Here is a 20266-nt window from a genome sequence, read left to right as displayed (position 1 = left end):
TCTTCTTCTGCTGCCGGAGCTTGATCCTCCATGGCCTTCTTGATCCCTTCATCCTTGTTGATCTCCTTCGATTCTTCTATTTTCAGCTCTATCTTCAATAGCCAAGCATCCTTGTCTTCATTATTGGCGGGGGGTGACGTCATGCTGCTCTAGATCTGTCAGAAAAATAGCTCGAAACAAAAATAGAGGATATTTGCGTGATACGGTGGTCAAAACCTTCGGGAGATTATATAATGATTTTTTACCGACCAAAAGAAGTAACGTGCAAGAAAACGGAGTCCGGGAGGCACACGAGGTGCCCACAAGACAGGGGGCACACCCAGTAAGGGTGGGCACGCCCTCCACCCTCGTGGAGGCCTCGTGTCCTTGCCGGATTACTTCTTGCTTTCCAAAATTCTTAAATATTCCAAAACTAAGAAAAATTGCCATTATAATTGTTTTGGAGTCGTTTTACTTACCGTACCACGTACCTATTCCTTTTCGGAGTTTGAAACGTTCTGGAAAGTGTCCTTATGTATTCCTCCGGGGTTACGGTTTCAATAATATTAGTTTCAACATTTATAGGATTACCTGAGATATGGTGTTTGATTCTTTGACCGTTCACCACCTTCGGATTTGTGCCTTCGAAGTTGTTGATTTTTATGGCACCGGAACGATAGACCTCCTCGATAACGTAAGGACCTTCCCACTTAGCAAGAAGTTTTCCTGCAAAAAATCTTAAACGAGTTTTGAATAGCAAAACATAATCACCTACGTTAAACTCGTGCTTTTGTATTCTTTTGTCATCCATCTTTTAACTTTTTCTTTGAACAGCTTGGCATTCTCATATGCTTGGGTTCTCCATTCATCAAGTGAGCTAATATCAAATAACCTCTTCTCACCGGCAAGTTTGAAGTCATAGTTGAGCTCTTTAATAGCCCAATATGCTTTATGTTCGAGTTCGAGAGGTAAGTGATATGCTTTTCCATATACCATCTTATACGGAGACATACCCATAGGATTTTTATATGCAGTTATATAGGCCCATAATGCATCATCAAGTTTCTTGGACCAATTCTTCCTAGATCTATTAACAGTCTTTTGCAAAATTAATTTGATCTCTCTATTACTCAACTCTACTTGACCACTAGATTGTGGGTGATAAGGAGGCGCAATTCTATGATTAACATCATACTTAGCAAGCATTTTACGAAAAGCACCATGAATAAAATGTGAACCACCATCAGTCATAAGATATCTAGGGACTCCAAACCTCGGAAAAATAACTTCTTTAAGCATCTTAATAGAGGTGTTATGATCAGCACTACTAGTTGGAAGAACTTCTAACCACTTAGTAACATAATCAACAACAACTAAAATATGTGTGTATCCATTAGAGGCAGGAAAAGGTCCCATATAATCAAAGCCCCAAACATCAAATGGTTCAATAACAAGAGAATAATTCATAGGCATTTCTTGACGTCTACTAATATTACCAATTCTTTGACATTCATCACAAGACAAGACAAACTTACGAGCATCTTTGAAGAGAGTAGGCCAATAAAAACCGGATTGCAATACATTATGTGCAGTTCTATCTCCAACGTGGTGTCCTCCATATGGTTCGGAGTGACACTTGCGTCGGATCTGTTCCTGTTCATGCTCAGGTACACAATGCCTAATAACACCATCTACTCCTTTTATAAAGGTGTGGGTCATCCCAGAAGTAATGTCTTAAATCATAAAAGAACTTTTTCTTTTGCTGGTATGTGAAACTAGGTGGTATAAATTTAGCAACAATGTAAATAGCATAATCAGCATACCATGGAGCAGTACGAGAAGCGTTAATGACCGCTAATTTTTCATCAGGAAAGCTATCATCAATAGGTAGTGGGTCATCAAGAACATTCTCTAACCTAGACAAGTTGTCTGCAGCGGGGTTCTCAGCTCCCTTTCTATCAATAATATGCAAATCAAATTCTTGGAGCAAGAGAACCCATCTAATAAGTCTATGTTAGCATCTTTCTTTTCCATAAGATATTTAATAGCAGCATGATCAGTGTGAATAGTTACTTTAGAATCAACAATATAAGGTCTGAACTTATCACATGCAAATACAACCGCTAAGAATTCTTTTTCAGTAGTAGCATAATTTCTCTGGGCAGTATCAAGAGTTTTACTAGCATATTGGATGACATTTAATTTCTTATCAACTCTTTGCCCTAGAACAGCACCTACAGCATAATCGCTAGCATCACACATAATTTCAAAGGGTAAATTTGAATCAGGTGGCTGAACAATAGGTGCAGTGATCAAAGCTTTCTTAAGTATTTCAAATGCTTCTACACAATCATCATCAAAGACAAAAGGAATATCTTTTTGCAATAAATTAGTCAGAGGCCTAGAGATTTTAGAAAAGTCCTTAATGAACCTCCTATAAAAACCGGCATGACCAAGGAAACTTCTTATACGTTTAATGTCCTTGGGACATGGCATCTTTTCAATAGCATCAACTTTAGCTTTATCAACTTCAATACCTCTTTTAGAGATTTTATGCCACAAGACAATGCCTTCATTAACCATAAAGTGGCACTTTTCCCAATTCAAGACGAGACTAGTGTCTTCACATCTCTGCAAAACCCGATCAAGGTTGCTCAAGCAATCATCAAAAGAGGATCCATAAACGGAGAAGTCATCCATGAATACCTCACAAATCTTTTCACAAAAGTCAGAGAATATAGCCATCATGCATCTTTGAAAGGTAGCAGGTGCATTACATAAACCAAAAGGCATACGTCTATAAGCAAAAGTACCGAAAGGGCAAGTAAAAGTAGTTTTTGATTGATCCTCCGCTGACACAGGTATTTGAGAGAAACCAGAATAACCATCTAGAAAGCAGAAATGTGTATGTTTGGATAGTCTTTCTAGCATTTGATCAATAAAAGGTAAAGGGTAATGATCCTTCTTAGTAGTTTTATTTAATTTATGGAAATCAATTACCATCCTATAACCTGTAATAATTCTTTGCGGAATCAATTCATCTTTATCATTAGGAACAACAGTAATACCTCCCTTTTTTGGAACACAATCGACAGGACTTACCCAATCACTATTAGCAACGGGATAAATTATACCTACCTCAAGGAGTTTTAGTATCGCCTTCCTTACCACTTCTTTCATCTTAGGATTTAACCGTCATTGACGATCTCTAACTGGTTTGGAGCCTTCGTCCAATTTAATTTTATGTTGGCATAGAGTGGGACTAATGCCCTTAAGATCATCCAGAGTATATCCAATAGTAGCACGGTGCTTCTTCAGAGTTTTCAATAATCTTTCCTCTTCCTGCTCTGAAAGGTTAGCACTAATAATAACAGGATATATCTTCTTTTCATCAAGATAAGCATATTTCAGATTATCAGGTAAAGGTTTGAGCTCAAACACGGGATCACCCTTGGGTGAAGGGGAATCCCCTAGGATTTCAACAGGTAAGTTGTGTTTAAGAATATAACCTTGTTGAAGGAATACTTCATCTATTTCCCTTCTTTCATTCATAAACATATCATTCTCATGGTCTAGCAAATATTGTTCTAACGGATCAGTAGGAGGTACGGCAATAGAAGAAAGACCAATAATTTCATCCTTACTAGTCAATTCTTTATCATGGGGTTGTCTACGAAATTTAGCAAAATTAAACTCATGAGACATATCTCCTAAGCCAATCGTAACAACATCATTTTTGCAATCTATCCTATTAACAGTATTCAAGAAGGGTCTACCAAATATAATGGGACAAAAGTCATCTTGTGGGGAACCAAGAACAAGAAAATCAGCAGGATATGTAACTTTCCCACACAAGAGTTCAACATCTCTTACAATCCCAAATGGTGTAATAGTATCTCTATTGGCAAGCTTAATTGTAACATCAATATCTTCTAACTCAGGGGGTGCAATATCATGTATAATTTCTTTATATAGGGAAATAGGTATTGCACTAGCACTGGCACCCATATCACATAAGCCATGATAACAATGATCTCCTATTTTAACATAAATAACAGGCATGCCTACAATAGGTCTATGTATCTTAGCATCTGGTCTAGCAATATTAGCAGCCTATTCACAGAAGTAAATAACATGCCCATCTATATTATCATCCAAGAGATCTTTAACCATAGCAATACTAGGTTCAACTTTAATTTGCTCAGGAGGTGTATATGTTCTAGTATTACTCTTACGAACCACAGTTGAAGCTTTAGCATGATCCTTTATTCTAACAGGAAAAGGTGGGTTCTCAACATAAGTAGTAGGAACAATAGGATCGTTATAAGTGATAGTCTTTTCTTCAACTGTAATAGGTGCAACTACTTTACTTCAGTGGGAGGATTATATTTAAACCACTTCTCCTTAGGGAGATCAACGTGAGCAGCAAAAGATTCACAGAAATAAGCTACTATCTCAGAGTCAAGTCCATATTTAGCGCTAAATCCACGAAAAGCATCAGTATCCATAAAAGATTTAACACAATCAAACTTAGGTGTCGTACCTGACTCCTTACCATCGTCGGAACACCAATCTTCAGAGTTGCGTTTAATTCTTTCCAATAAATCCCACTTGAATTCAGTAGTCTTCAACATATAAGAACCAGCACAGGAAGTATCGAGCATGGTGCGATCATTGAGAGAAAGCCGAGCATAAAATTTTTGAATAATCATTTCTCTTGAGAGCTCATGATGGGGCATGAATATAACATTGAATTAAGCCTCCCCCAGTCTTGAGTGATGCTTTCTCCTTCTCTAGGCCAGAAATTACATATGTAATTACGATCACGATGAACAAGATGCATAGGATAGAACTTCTGGTGAAATTCCAACTTCAATCGTTTATAATTCCAAGATCTCGTATCATCACATAGCCTATACCATGTCAATGCATCTCCCTTCAAAGATAAAGGAACGACCTTCCTCTTAAAAACATCATCGGGAATACCTGCAAGCTTAAATAATCCACAAACTTCATCCACATAGATAAGGTGTAAATCGGGATGCAATGTTCCATCACCTGCAAAGGGATTAGCTAGCAGTTTCTACCCGAAGCAATCTCAAAGTAAACATTTTCAGTAGGTTCAGTAGGTTGAGGAGCAACTCTTTGCTCTACTGGTCGGGGAAAAGATGCCCTGAACAAGCCCCTCAAAGGATTAGTTTCCATAGTAACAAGTGACAGTAAATTTCAGCACACTATATAAATGTTTCCTTACCAAGTTCCACTCACCAAAGGCGCTTCACTCCCCGGCAACGGCACCAGAAAAGAGTCTTGATGACCAACAAGTATAGGGGATATATCGTAGTCCTTTCGATAAGTAAGAGTGTCGAACCCAACGAGAAATAGAAGGAAATGACAAGCGATTTTCAATAAGGTATTCTCTGCAAGCACTAAAATTGTCGGTAACATATAGTTTTGTGATAAGATAATTTGTAAAGGGTAACAAGCAATGAAAGTAAATAATGTGCAGAAAGGTGGCCCAATCCTTTTTGTAGCAAAGGACAAGCCTGGACAATTTCTTATAATGGGAAAAGTGCTCCCGAGGACACATGGGAATTATCGTCAAGCTAGTTTTCATCATGCTCATATGATTCGCGTTCGTTACTTTGATAATTTGATATGTGGGTGGACCGGTGCGTGGGTACTGCCCTTTCTTGGACAAGCATCCCACTTATCATTAACCTATATTGCAAGCATCTGCAACTACAAAAGAAGTATTAAGGTAAACCTAACCATAGCATGAAACTAGTGGATCCAAATCAGCCCCTTACGAAGCAACGCATAAACTAGGGTTTAAGCTTCTGTCACTCGAGCAACCCATCATCTACTTATTACTTCCCAATGCCTTCCTCTAGGCCCAAATAATGGTGAAGTGCCATGTAGTCGATGTTCACATAACACCACTAGAGGAGAGACAACATACATCTCATCAAAATATCGAACAAATACCAAATTCATATGACTACTAATAGCAAGACTTCACCCATGTCCTCAGGAACAAATGTAACTAGTCACAAAGCATATTCATGTTCATGATCAGAGGAGTATTAATATGCATTAAGGATCTGAACATATGATCTTCCACCAAGTAAACCAATTAGCATCAACTACAAGGAGTAATCAACACTACTAGCAACCCACAGGTACCAATTTGTGGTTTTGATATAAGATTGGATACAAGAGATGAACTAGGGTTTTGAGAGGAGATGGTGCTGGTGAAGATGTTGATGGAGATTGACCCCCTCCCGATGAGAGGATTGTTGGTGATGACGATGGTGATGATTTCCCCCTCCCGGAGGGAGGTTTCCCCGGCAGAACAGCTCCGCCGGAGCCCTAGATTGGTTCCGCCAAGGTTCCGCCTCGTGGCGGCAGAGTTTCATCCCGTAAGCTTTCTTATGATTTTATGCAGGGTAAGAGACTTCAGATAGCAGAAGATGGGAACCGAAGGGCCAACAGGGGGCCCACGAGACAGGGGGGCGCGCCTAGTAGGGGGGCGCCCCCCACCCTCTTGGCCAGGGTGTGGGCCCCCCTCTGGTACTATATTGGCTCAATAATTCTTATTAATTCCAAAAATGACTTTCGTGGAGTTTCAGGACTTTTGGAGCTGTGTAGAATAGGTTTCCAATATTTGCTCCTTTCCAGTCAGAATCCAAGCCGTCGGCATTCTCCCTCTTCATGATAAACCTTGTAAAATAAGAGAGAATAGCCATAAGTATTGTGACATAACCTGTAATAACAGCCCATAATGCAATAAATATTGATATAAAAGCATGATGCAAAATGGACGTACCACTGTGCAACATTACTTCTTAACATATCAACAACAACAAAGCATGTATCTGACTGAGCATGGCATACTTACTAGCATGAACATCACAAGTACACTCTTCTTAGAAACATAGCATGACCACTAGCATCAACAATAAATATCATAACATTTATCCAACTGGATGCAATGGAACATGCATAATAACGACACTCAGGATAGACGATAGTCATGCACCAAAGACCATCGCCAACATCAACATGTACTACTAGCAAGCGTAAGCATATGAAATGAATACTAGCAGGTAGAACATGATAACAAGGTGCAAGACAACATATCAGCGCGTTGCTGAAGGGGGGTTCTTGTTGTAGTGTGCATCTCACACGGTTGGTGATAATAAACTGTGTGGGATCTACTTGATTTTTCATCTTGATTTGAATTACATAATGGGGTCACATCTCCAAAGGATGGTGTTTGAATTGCTATAACTTCTATCTATAGTGAAGATGCAACTATAGGTGTGTCGTCAAAAAATTTGGAATTATTCAGGGTTCGTTTGGACATTTTTATACGGTAACTTGGTTTTCTAGGAATTTCATGTGCACAATTCAAAATTAAACCACATGCAGATGCTCCGGTGCACCAAAATGGGTTGTAAAATGATATATGTGTCCATGGATTGATGCTTACGTCCCATTCAAGAAATGGGGATGAATTTCAAACACCACGGCACCGTGGCTCTCCGGCAAATGTTGAGGTGCTTTCTTTTGTAATTCTAGTAAATACAAAACTCGTCTGAAACTCATGAACCTTGGCATGCTATCATGGAACTGTATCAAGATGTTGGGGTAAAAAAATGTTGTCCCATTTGGGCCAGGTTATGGTATAAGATTCTCGCAAACCAGAGCTTCTGTCACAACAAGCATGATGGTTTCGGTAGGGAACGTTTCACCTTTTAGGACGAAATGATATCTGTTGCATCTTCTCGATTTCAAATTTTTTTTCTAGTGTCAACATAGAACAACAGGGGTGTTCTATCAATTTTTGGGATTTTTGGGGTTCGCTTGGACATTTTTATACATTAACGGAGTTTTCTATGCATTCATGTGCATAATTCAAATTTGAACTACATGCACATGCTCTAATGCATATAAATTAGTTGAAAATTGAAATCTGTGTCCTTGGTTGCATGCTTAATTAGGTCCCATGCAAGAAATGAGAATGAATGTCAAACACCCTACCACTATCACTCGGCCGCAAACATTGAGATATATACCTGGTTTTTAAATTCTAGTAAATCCAAAGCTCGTCTAAAATTCATGAAACTTTGCATGCTGTCATGGAGCGACATCACATGCAGTGGTAAATTTTTTGTCCCATTTGGGGCAGGTTTGGGGATATGCTTCTCACAAACCAGAGCTTCTCACAACAAGCGTGATGGTTTCGGTAGGGAACGTTTCACCTTTGGACGAAACGATATGCATTGCCTCTTCTCGATTTCAATATTTTTTCCTAGTGTCAACATAGATCAATAGGGGTGTTGTGTCAATTTTTGGGATTTTTGGGGGTTAGCTTGGACATTATTATACATTAACTGAGTTTTCTATGCATTCATGTGCATAATTCAAATTTGAACTACATGCACACATATGCTCTAATGCATATAAATTGGTTGAATATTCAAATCTGTGTCCTTGGTTGCATGCTTAATTAGGTCCCATGCAAAAATGAGAGTGAATGCCAAACACCTGCCACCATCACTCGGCCGCAAACATTGAGATATATACCTGGTTTTTAAATTCTAATAAATCCAAAGCTCGTCTGAAATTCATGAAACTTGGCATGCTGCCATGGAGCGGCATCAACATGTCATGGTAAATTTTTTGTCCCATTTGGGGTAGGTTTGGGGATATGCTTCTCACCAACCAGATCTTCTCACAACAAGCCCGATGGTTTCGGTAGGGAACGTTTCACCTTTTTGGACGAAATGAGATGCATTGCCTCTTCTTGATTTCAATTTTTTTCCTAGTGTCAGCATAGAACAACAGGGGTGTTGTGTCAATTTTTGGGATTTTGGGGGGTTCGCTTGGACATTTTTATACATTAACTGAGTTTTCTATGCATTCATGTGCATAATTCAAATTTGAACTACATGCAGACATATGCTCTAATGCATATAAATTGGTTGAAAATTCAAATATGTGTCCTTGGTTGCATGCTTAATTAGGTCCCATGCAAGAAATGATGATGAATGTCAAACACCCTGCCACTGTCACTCAGCCGCAAACATTGAGATATATATATCTGATTTTTAAATTCTAGTAAATCCAAAGCTCGTCTGAAATTCATGAAACTTGGCCTGCTGTCATGGAGCGGCATCAATATACCGTGGTAATTTTTTTGTCCCATTTGGGGCAGGTTTGGGGATATGCTTCTCACAAACCAGAGCTTCTCACAACAAGCCCGATGGTTTCGGTAGGGAACATTTCACCTTTCTGGACGAAACGATATGCATTGCCTCTTCTTGATTTCAATTTTTTTCCTAGTGTCAACATAGAACAGGGGTGTTGTGTCAATTTTTGGGATTTTTGGGGGTTCGCTTGGACATTTTTATACATTAACTGAGTTTTCTATACATTCATGTGCATAATTCAAATTCGAACTATACACGCACATGTATGCTCTAATGCATATAAATTGGTTGAAAATTCAAATATGTGTCCTTGGTTGCATGCTTAATTAGATCCCATGCAAGATATGAGAATGAATGTCGTCAAACACCCTGCCACCATCACTCGGCCGCAAACATTGAAATACCTGGTTTTTAAATTCTAGTATAAATCCAAAGCTCGTCTAAAATTCATGAAACTTGGCATGCATGCTATCATGGAGCGGCATCAATATGTTGTGGTAAATTTTTTGTCACATTTGGGGAAGGTTTAGGGATATGCTTCTCACAAACCAAAGCTTCTCACAACAAGCCTGATGGTTTCGGTAGGGAACATCCCACCTTTGGGGACAAAACGATATCCATTGCCGTTTATTGCTTTGAAAACAAAATTATCGTGTCAACATAGAACAACAGGAGTGTTATGTCAATTTTTGGGATATTTTGGGGTTCATTTGGACATTTTTATGCATTAATTGAGTTTTTTAATGCATTTATGTGTATAATTCCATTTTTAACCATTCACATGACTCCATGTGTCTTGGTTTTAATGGTTGTAGGTTTTAATAACTCTTGATCACAAACGTTTTAGAAAGAACACCCGTATGCAAATTAAGAGCAGGATTTGTGCATCTCTTTAACACAAACTGTTGTTTTGGATGACCCGTGTGCAACCACTTTACAAACAATTTGGTAAGATTTGCATCTGTCATATTGGGTATGTTGCCATTTGTCAAACTGGAAAGATTGTCATTTGTTGATCTAGTAACGTTGCCATTTGTCAACCTTGTAACACTGCGATTTGTCAAAATATGAAGCTAAAAATCACTAGCAATATCTAATTTTTGCAACTAAAATTTAGTAATTAAGCATAGATGGAGGCGAGGAGGCGTGTTTAGCCAGGTGTGCAGCAGGTGGCGCAGTTCCCGTTACGGCTTTAATGCAGACGAGGGAGAGGGTAGCGGTTCCCGAAATATTGTACGACCAATGATGCATCCTACTTCAATTAGCATCATGAATGCATGAGGGAAGTAATGGGAGGAGGACCAGGAAAAGAGGCAGCACGATTTGAATGCAACACAGTTTGCACTCATATAAAGGTGCCCCTCCATTCCAATGCATCTACCACATTGTACGCACCTATGCATTTGCCTAAGCACCTACACTAAGTGAAAAAGTGCTCACTCCATACCCATGGCGACGATGCACGCGAGCGGCCAGTGGCTGTGCCAGACGGTCCACGACACCGGCCTGCGACATGGCACCGAGGATCGTCTCTAGACGGTGTTGGTGACCGACTGGTGGATGGCGGCCGTCGACGCCAGCTATGACTCTCAGTTGAACCAGATGATCGTTACCACCACCAACAAGTTCGCCGTTGTCAAGAAGCTCGCGGACGACATCGCTTTACTCCTCCAGCCCACGTAGCCGGGCTCCTCATTGCCTGCCACCCTAATCGACCTCCATGGTCGGAACCTCTTTCAAGCATTGGTGGCCTTGTGACTGCCCGCCGACGCCACGAAGAATGTCCACCTGGAGGTCGCGCTCACGTCGGTGCCAAACCGGCGGATCTTGGGTAGGGGGTCCCGATCTGTGCGTCTAAGGCTAATGGTAATAGGAGGCAAGGGACACGATGTTTTACCCAGGTTCAGGCCCCCTTGATGGAGGTAAAACCCTACTTCCTGCTTGATTGATATTGATGATATGAGTGTCACAAGAGTTGATCTACCACGAGATCATAGAGGCTAAACCCTAGAAGCTAGCCTATGATGATTATGATTCTGTCTCTAAGGACTAAACACTCCGGTTTATATAGACACCGGAGAGGGCTAGGGTTCACATGTAGTCGGTTACAAAGAAGGAAATACAATATCTAGATTGCCAAGCTTGTCTTCCACGCAAAGGAGAGTCCCATCCGGACACGGGACGAAGTCTTGAGTCTTGTATCTTCATGGTCCAATAGTCCGGTCAAAGTATATAGTCCGGCTGTCCGGATATCCCCTAATCCAGGACTCCCTCAGTTGCCCCTGAACCAAGCTTCAATGATGACGAGTCCGGTGTGTATATTGTCTTCGACATTGCAAGGCGGGTTCCATCTCCGAATACTCTAAAGTACCTGTTGCAATGAACAGTTCCCGGCTTCCCATCAATGTTGTACTCTTCGGCTTCTGTGCTTCAATAATGACCATCTCCATGTGTCGAGCGAATACGAGGAGCCGGGGCATTTTTGCATTCCACCCCGGCCCTACAGGCAAACCGTCTATTTGAAGGGATGGGGATCCTCAGATCCAAACCTCACCCTCTTCCCTCGAGCAAGCATCCAATAGAGTGCTCCGGAAAAAACCATTCTAACATGGCCAGTCGCCGCAGCTCTTCTTCTCGTTTCCCTCGTTCCAAGCCAGGCGACTGGGAAGAGTATTCAGTTCCTCAAAGCCATTTGATAGAGTTGTAGACCCAAGGGTTTCTTCCACCGGCGTTCATGGTCCCCGGTCGAGCCGGACTAGCCACCTATAATGGCGGGGAGCAAGCGGAGAAATCTCCTAATCCATCCCCGTGGGAGCGAATATGCCTCATCCCGCATCTGCTAAGAGGTGTCGGGTTTCCAATTCACCCATTCCTTCGCGGGCTCTTGGAGTTCTATGGCCTCCAGTTGCACAACTTCACCCCTGCCTCCGTGTTGCATATAGCAGGATACGTTGCCCTTTGTGAACTATTTCTGGGCTGCGAGGCTCACTTCGGGTTATGGAAGAAGTTGTTCTGCCTCGTCCTTCGCAACCAGGGGGAATCCATATGCCAAGTGGGCGAAGCCGAAGTATGGTGCGTCACCGAGACCAGATACATGTCCGGTACTCCCAAGAAGGCACCTAAGAACTGGCCCTCGGAGTGGTTTTATGTTGATGACGTTCCCCTTCCGGATCCCGTCCGGACTGGTCTCCCGGAGTTTAGTAACGCCCCGCCGAAGGCACGCCGAAATTGGCGCCCTCAGGGCCCCCAAGAGGAGGATAGCAGAGAAGTACACTTCCTGATGAGCAGGATAAAGATACTAGCCAAATCAAGGCTGACAATAGTCGAGGTTATGGCAATATGCATAATGCAGGGAGTGCAGCTGCTTCAATATCGAGGGAAGCCCATGTGGCACTACAACGGGGAAGATGATGCCACCCGATGTGGTCGTAGGGGTCCGGACTCCGCCACTGCTCTGGCGAGGATATTGTCCGATTTTTATAAAGGAGGAGAAGAAGAATTCCTTCATATTAAACCGCGGGATGGGTTTTCGATGTACAACCCCCCAAGCTGGGTAAGTCGTCACTCTTTCCCCCGCTTCATTCATTCTGGCGTCCTTCGTCATGATTATTTACCTCAATATTTCTGAGCAGGAACTGAGGAGGGTCGTAGAAGGGTTCTCCAGCCCCTCCCTGCAGCCGGAGGACCCCGGAAGGGCCTTCGATCCAGGACTCGAAGAAGACCCGGATATTACTATGGAGCTCATCAACGGGACATTTTATCAGGCGAGCTACGATGGCGCCTGAGTGGCTATTGTCGCTGACTATCCTGGACTGCTACCTGCATCGTGTGTAAGCAAAGCAAAAACCCTATCCTCTGAAGAGGACTCCTTTCTGATGCCATGCCTTATGCCTAAAATATCATATTTTTGTAGAGACGACCATCGGAACGTGGCGCCGAGCCCCTGGGGGCTCGTCGGCAAAGGGCGTCTGGATCGGGCAGGCTTAAGAGGAAGGCGGTTAGGGCTGAAATGCCGCTACAGAGGTATGGTAAAAACTTGGTCTGTGATTATTATGTTTGAAATGTAACAGCGTCCTTTGTGTCCTGGCAGAAAGAGGAGCAGCCGGGCTATATCTGGAGATCCTGCCAATCACGCCTCCACCAGCCGGATTCCAGAACCGGTTTCGAGAGAGGAAGCGGACGTGGGGCCGATGCCGAATTGTCCTCCGACAGAGGATGCGGATATGCTCTTCGCCACAAATTCCAAAGTAGAGAGTGCCATGAATCACCAGCACCGACGGGCCGTACTTCGCAATAACATTTATCCTGAAGAGGCATTTAATGCTTTCAATTCGGGAGATGCATACATCTGAGTTTCCCAAGGCGGGCTCGCCCGGGCGACGGACCAGTATGCCAAAGATATATGGGTAAGAAAATTTGATAAGCATGTATAGCAGTAGCCCCTGAGACTTGAAACGGTTTGAACAACTATTTTAAGGATCAATTTATGCACAGACCCTTGTAGATAAGAATGCCCAATTGTCTCAAGAGCTGGAGGATTGCAAGATCCAGCTGAGGGCCGCAGTTGCCAAACTAGAGGAATCCCAGAAGGCCTCATTTGGTAACATTTGTCTCAGTAGAGAAATTTTATGGAAATGTACCAGTTAGTAGTTGGCTTGTTTGATAAGTCTAACAGAAAATTCTGCAGACAATCACGGGGAGAATCCGGAGATCATGAGAGAGAGTGAGTCACATCTCCAAAGGTAGCTAAAAGCTGGCGAGTATGTTCTTATGCAAGTTAGGCGGGAGAAGAACGATCTTCAAGATGCCAATGTTCGGCTGGGCGTCGAATTAGGAGATGTTCACGCTCAGCTGGCAGACTCCATGAAGGAGAACAGAAGGCTTCGTCGTGGCATTTATGGTAAGTGCCTAGACGACCTGTAGTACAGCTCGGCAAGGAAGCATATTGAAAGAATTTATATCTGTAGGTATGTTGACGGGCCGCCCTAAAGAGGAGATGCCCGCGTCTGCAGGCGATTTGCTGCAAGACCTCTCACAGCTGCACGGGCGAGCTCGGCAGGTGATGCAGGGTATTGCCTAGGCCTTGTGACCATCCACCTTCCTGCCAAAAGGCATGGGGGAGCTCATGGATATGCTCCAAGGAGCACGACGACGCTTCCGATTGTGGAAGATGTCAGCCTGCCGACAAGGTGCAAGAGAAGCATGGGCCATGGTGAAGACGCGCTACACCAAGCTTGACCCGAACCATATGGCCGAAGTCGGACCGGCGGGGCCAGATGGGAAAGAAATTCCCATGAGTCTGGTGTATGACAAGGCTTGATAATTTGGTCATATGGAGATGCTGTAAAAAGCTCATGTCAAATGGAGATGCCAAAATGGCACTTGCTTTACAAACATCTCTGCTGACCAGAAACTTGGAATAATTTTGGTGATCAAATGGCTCAATGAAATTATGCGAAGTTGGGTGGAGAGATGTTTTATGGGTATAAGAATGATCTGGTAATTTATCAGGATTTTTGAAGCAATATAAAATACACTTGCTTCACAACCTGAAAATATTGCAAGAAACAAAGATTTTCTCCTGTGCTCACATAGATAACTGGATGGGTCTGCAAATGGGTGAAGGGGTTTAATATGAGCACATTAAGGGGTGTGCAAAAGTTCAACTTATTTGGATACTCCTAGCTAGTACTTCCTTCACAAAGCCTTTTGTCAGACAGAAACTTTGAAAATTCACTGAGGAAGATTGGCTAGGCCAATAAATTTGAACTTGTTCATGGGGCAATTATTTGGACATATAATCATGCCCAAAAAGGTTAGGAGGCACTAGGAAAAATATAAATGACACTTCCTTCACAAAGTGCCATTCAGGGCAGAATAGAAAAAGGAATATTGGTGAATTATTTTTGAACTGGTCAAGGCCATGTTTGGGCATATTTGAGCTATATATGACCCAAAGGAATTAAGAGAATTATTTGGGGATTTTTGGATGGACATAAATATAGGTTGCTTCATAACCTAGGGCAGATAGGGTTATTCCTTTAAAGAAAAAGGAATTTTCCCTAGAAAAAGATTTTAGGGTTTGGTCAAGGATTGAAGTGACATGATCTTGGCAAGGTTTTGAGAATGATGATCCACTTGGGAGGAGGAAATGAAGATGATTTCCCAGGTGGCAAGGCCACAGAACACTCCAAAAAGAAAAACAGAGCAAAAACCAAATAAATCAAAAGAAAAAGAAAAGGGCCAAAATCCAGGCTGTTACACCACGCGTCGCGGCCAGGCGGACGCGCATGCCGCTCTGCTCATGGTGCGGGAGCTCCTTCACTACCGCCCGGTGGGTTGACCTCTACGAGGAGTGGCTCGAGCGGATCGCTGAACTCGTCAGCGTTGCGCACGGGGGCTCCACCGAGCCGGCTCGCTCGCTGCCTCAGCAACCACCTGCAGCAGGCAACGTGGCGCATGGGGCTCCTCCACCACCTCCGGCCTAGGGCGTCATCATCGAGCCAAGGCGTGTGGCGCCACGGCGCGTGATACGTCTCCAATGTATCTACTTTTCCAAACACTTTTGCCCTTGTTTTGGACTCTAACTTGCATGATTTGAATGAAACTAACCCGGACTGACGCTGTTTTCAACAGAACTGCCATGATGTTGTTTTATGTGTAGAAAACAAAAGTTCTCAGAATGACTTGAAAATCCACGGAGGCAAGTTTTGGAAAATATAAAAAATACTGGCAAAAGAATCAAGACCAGGGGGCCCAGACCCTGTCCACGAGGGTGGGGCGCGCCCAACCCCCCTGGGCACGCCCCCCTCTCTCGTGGGCCCCCTAAGGCTCCACCGACCTCAACTCCAACTCCATATATTTTGTTTCATGGAGAAAAAATCAGAGAGAAAGTTTCATCATGTTTTATGATACGGAGCCGCCGCCAAGCCCTAATCTCTCTCGGGAGGGCTTATCTGGAGTCCGTTTGGGGCACCGGTGAGGGGGATTCGTCGTCGTCGTCATCATCAACCATCCTCCATCACCAATTTCATGATGCTCACCGCCGTGCGTGAGTAATTCCATCATAGGCTTGCTGGACGGTGATGGATTGGATGAGATTTACCATGTAATCAAGTTAGTTTTGTTAGGGTTTGATCCCTAGTATCCAGTATGTTCTGAGATTGATGTTGCTACGACTTTGCTATGCTTAATGCTTGTCACTAGGGCCTGAGTGCCATGATTTCAGATCTGAACCTATTATGTTTTCATGAATATATGTGTGTTCTTGATCCTATCTTGCAAGTCTATAGTCACCTATTATGTGTTATGATCCGACAACCCCGAAGTGACAATAATCGGGATACTTCTCGGTGATGACCATAGTTTGAGGAGTTCATGTATTCACTATGTGCTAATGCTTTGTTCTGGTTCTCTATTAAAAGGAGGCCTTAATATCCCTTAGTTTCCGCTAGGACCCCGCTGCCACGGGAGGGTAGGATAAAAGATGTCATGCAAGTTCTTTTCCATAAGCACGTATGACTATATTCGGAATACATGCCTACATTACATTGAAGAATTGGAGCTAGTTCTATGTCACCCTATGTTATAGCTATTACATGAGGAATTGCATCCGATATAATTATCCATCACTGATCCAATGCCTACGAGCTTTTCACATCTTGTGCTTCGCTTATTTACTTTTCCGTTGCTACTGTTACAATTACTACAAAACTATTATCTTTACTTTTGCCACTGTTACCTTTATTATCATACTACTTTGCTACTAAATACTTTGCTGCAGATACTAAGTTATCCAGGTGTGGTTGAATTGACAACTCAGCTGCTAATACTCAATAATATTCTTTGGCTCCCCATGTGTCGAATCAATAAATTTGGGTTGAATACTTTACCCTCGAAAGCTGTTGCGATCCCCTACACTTGTGGGTTATCAGCGCGACCCGCCTTGCCCTGCTCCGGCTCGGGAGGACGTGAGCTGCCAGGTGGTGCAGCGACCACAAGGAGAGGCGCACGTGCTTCCAGCACCCCAGCACCAGGCCCGCGTACCACCGCAGGAGGTGGCGGTGCACGTGCACCAAGACCAGATTCCACCCCATCGATGACCTTTGGTGGCTATGGTAGGATGCCGCGGTTCACCTCGGAGATCCACAACGCCGTCTGGCCTAGAAAGTTCAAGCCTGACCTGGCTCCGCGCTATGACGGCACTGCCGACCCCGCCGAGTTCCTGCAGCTCTATGAGCTGAGCATCGAGGCGGCCAGCGGCGACGAGAAGATAATGGCAAACTGATTCCCGATGGTGCTCAAGGATGGCGCACGTTCTTGGCTCCTAAACCTACCCAAGGGGTCGGTTTCTTCCTGGGAGGAGATGCACGGCAGCTTCATCGCCAACTTCCAGGGCACTCGCGACCATCCGACTGTCGTGGGTGACCTGCGTCGCATCAAGCAGCAACCTGGAGAGACCCTGCAGAAGTATATCCTGCGCTTCAACAACGTTCGTCTCAAGATTCCCAAGGTGTCAGACCAGGCCATCATTTCAACATTCACTGATGGCATCCGTGATGTCAAGATGAAGGAGGAGCTCACCATCCATGAGGATCCCCGCAACGCTCTGGAGATGTTCAACATGGCGAACAAGTGTGCAAGGGCTAATGAGGGACGCCTCTCCCTCCTCAAGCTCCCTGATGCTGATCCAGAAGACAAGAAGGCCAAGACCAAAGACGTGAAGCGCAAGGGGCCAGCCGTGCTTGCGGCCGAACCAGAGATGAAGCGCGGCTGTGACCACCCTGAGTCATCCAAGAGCAACCGGCCGTTCTGCGTCTTCCACAATGTTCACAGCCACAACACCAACGACTTCTAGGAGCTCAGGGCCCTCCACGACAGGCACCTTGGTCGATGCCCCGAGCGCAACGATCAAGGCTACGGTCGTGGACGCGGCCGAGGTGGAGGACGCTGGGATGTACATGACCATCATCACGAGTGGTGCAAACAACCTCGTGAGGAGCACCCTCAGGGCAACGCAGCTCTGCCTCCTCTGCCATCTAGCTCTGCACTAGATTCTCCTTCTATTATTAGCAAGCTTGCGACACCTAAACCTGCTACTACTATGAATTCTGATATGTCGCATGTTATTGATGATGCCACTTCTGCTATGCATGATACTTATGATGAAACTACTTCTGTGCGTGATACTACTTTGCCATTCAGTGAATTTCTTGATGAACAACTTGCTAGGGCTAGAGAGAATGAAACTATTGAAGATGCTATTATTTATGATAGTGATGATGAAAGTTCTCCCCTTGATTATGAATTACATGTTGTTCTTGAGGGTTATGTTATGGAAGAGGAAGCTGCTAGAGCTATCTTTGCTTGTAAAGATAGATATTGATCTTAAAAAGTTATTAGCTAAATGGAAGCAGCAGTCTCTTAATGCTAGAATGAAACCTGACCCTGCTTTTGCTACTGCACCTATCTGTGTTACTGATAAGGATTATGAATTCTCTGTTGATCCTGAAATAATTACTTTAGTTGAATCTGATCCTTTTTATGGCCTTGAATCTGAAACTGTTGTGGCACATCTTACCAAGTTAAATGATATAGCCATCCTGTTTACTAATGATGAGAAGTATCGCTATTATTATATCCTTAAGATACTTCCGTTCTCATTAAAGGGTGATGCTAAGACTTGGTTTAATTCTCTTGCTCCTGGTTGTGTGCGTAGTCCCCAGGATATGATTTATTACTTCTCTGCTAAATATTTCCTTGCTCATAAGAAACAAGCTGCCTTGCGGGAAATATATAATTTTGTGCAAATCAAAGAAGAGAGTCTCCCACAAGCTTGGGGGAGGCTTCTACGATTACTTAATGCTTTGCCTGATCATCCTCTTTAGAAAAATGAAATACTTGATATCTTTTATAATGGACTAACCGATGCTTCCAAGGACCACTTGGATAGTTGTGCTGGTTGTGTTTTCAGGGAAAGAACAATCGACGAAGCTGAATTACTATTGAATAATATGTTGACTAATGAAAATAATTGGACTCTTCCTGAGCCAATTCCTGAGGCAATTCCTGAACCAATTGAGCCAACTTCTGAGCCTATTCCTGAGGCAATTCCTGAACCAATTGAGCCAACTTCTGAGCCTATTCCTAAACCCACTCCGAAGAAGAGAGGTGTTTTATTTCTCAGTCCTGAAGATATGCAAGAGGCAAAGAAAACAATGAAAGAAAAAGGTATAAAAGATGAAGATGTTAAGAATTTACCACCTATTGAAGAAATACATGGTCTTAATATACCGCCTGATGAAGAAACACATTGTCTTGATAACCTGACAAAGGTAGTAAAGGTAAATTCTCTCTATAAATATGATAAAGTTGAAATTCCCTCTACTAAATTTCATAGCCCATGCTTAGATGAATTTGATGACTTTATGGCTAGACAAGAAAGTTTTAATGCTTATGTTGGTAGAGAGCTGAAGAATAATGCTTTCGAGATAGGACAATTGAATGATTATATGGCTAGAGTTAAAGGTGAACTTAAACTCGTTAGCAAATATGCTTCTATGGTTGCTACTCAAGCTGAGCAAGTACTTAAAGCTCAAAATGATTTGCTTGATAAATTAAATAATAAACCTGACTTTGCTGTTAGAGTGGCTACTAGAACTGGTAGAATGACTCAGGAACCTTTGTATCCTGAAGGCCACCCTAAGAGAATCGAGCAAGATTCTCAGAGAAATAATTTAGAGGCACTTAGTTCTTCTAAAAAGAAGAAAAAGAAAAAACAATAGAACTTTGCATGCTTCTAGTGAATATGTTGTAGACACACCTGAGAATCCCAATGATATTTCTATCTCTGATGTCGAAACACAATTAGGAGATGACCATGAACCTAGTGATAATGTTAATGATAATGTTCATGTTGATGCTCAACCTAGCAAAAACAATGAAGTAGAGATTGAACCTGATGTTGATCTTGATAACCCACAATCAAATAATCAACGTTATGATAAGAGAGATTTTGTTGCTAGGAAGCACGGTAGAGAAAGAGAACCATGGGTTCAGAAACCCATGCC

Source organism: Triticum aestivum, chromosome 7B (assembly GCF_018294505.1).
Source record: "Triticum aestivum cultivar Chinese Spring chromosome 7B, IWGSC CS RefSeq v2.1, whole genome shotgun sequence".
Classification (NCBI taxonomy): Eukaryota; Viridiplantae; Streptophyta; class Magnoliopsida; order Poales; family Poaceae; genus Triticum; species Triticum aestivum.
This window is presented reverse-complemented; position numbering follows the sequence as displayed.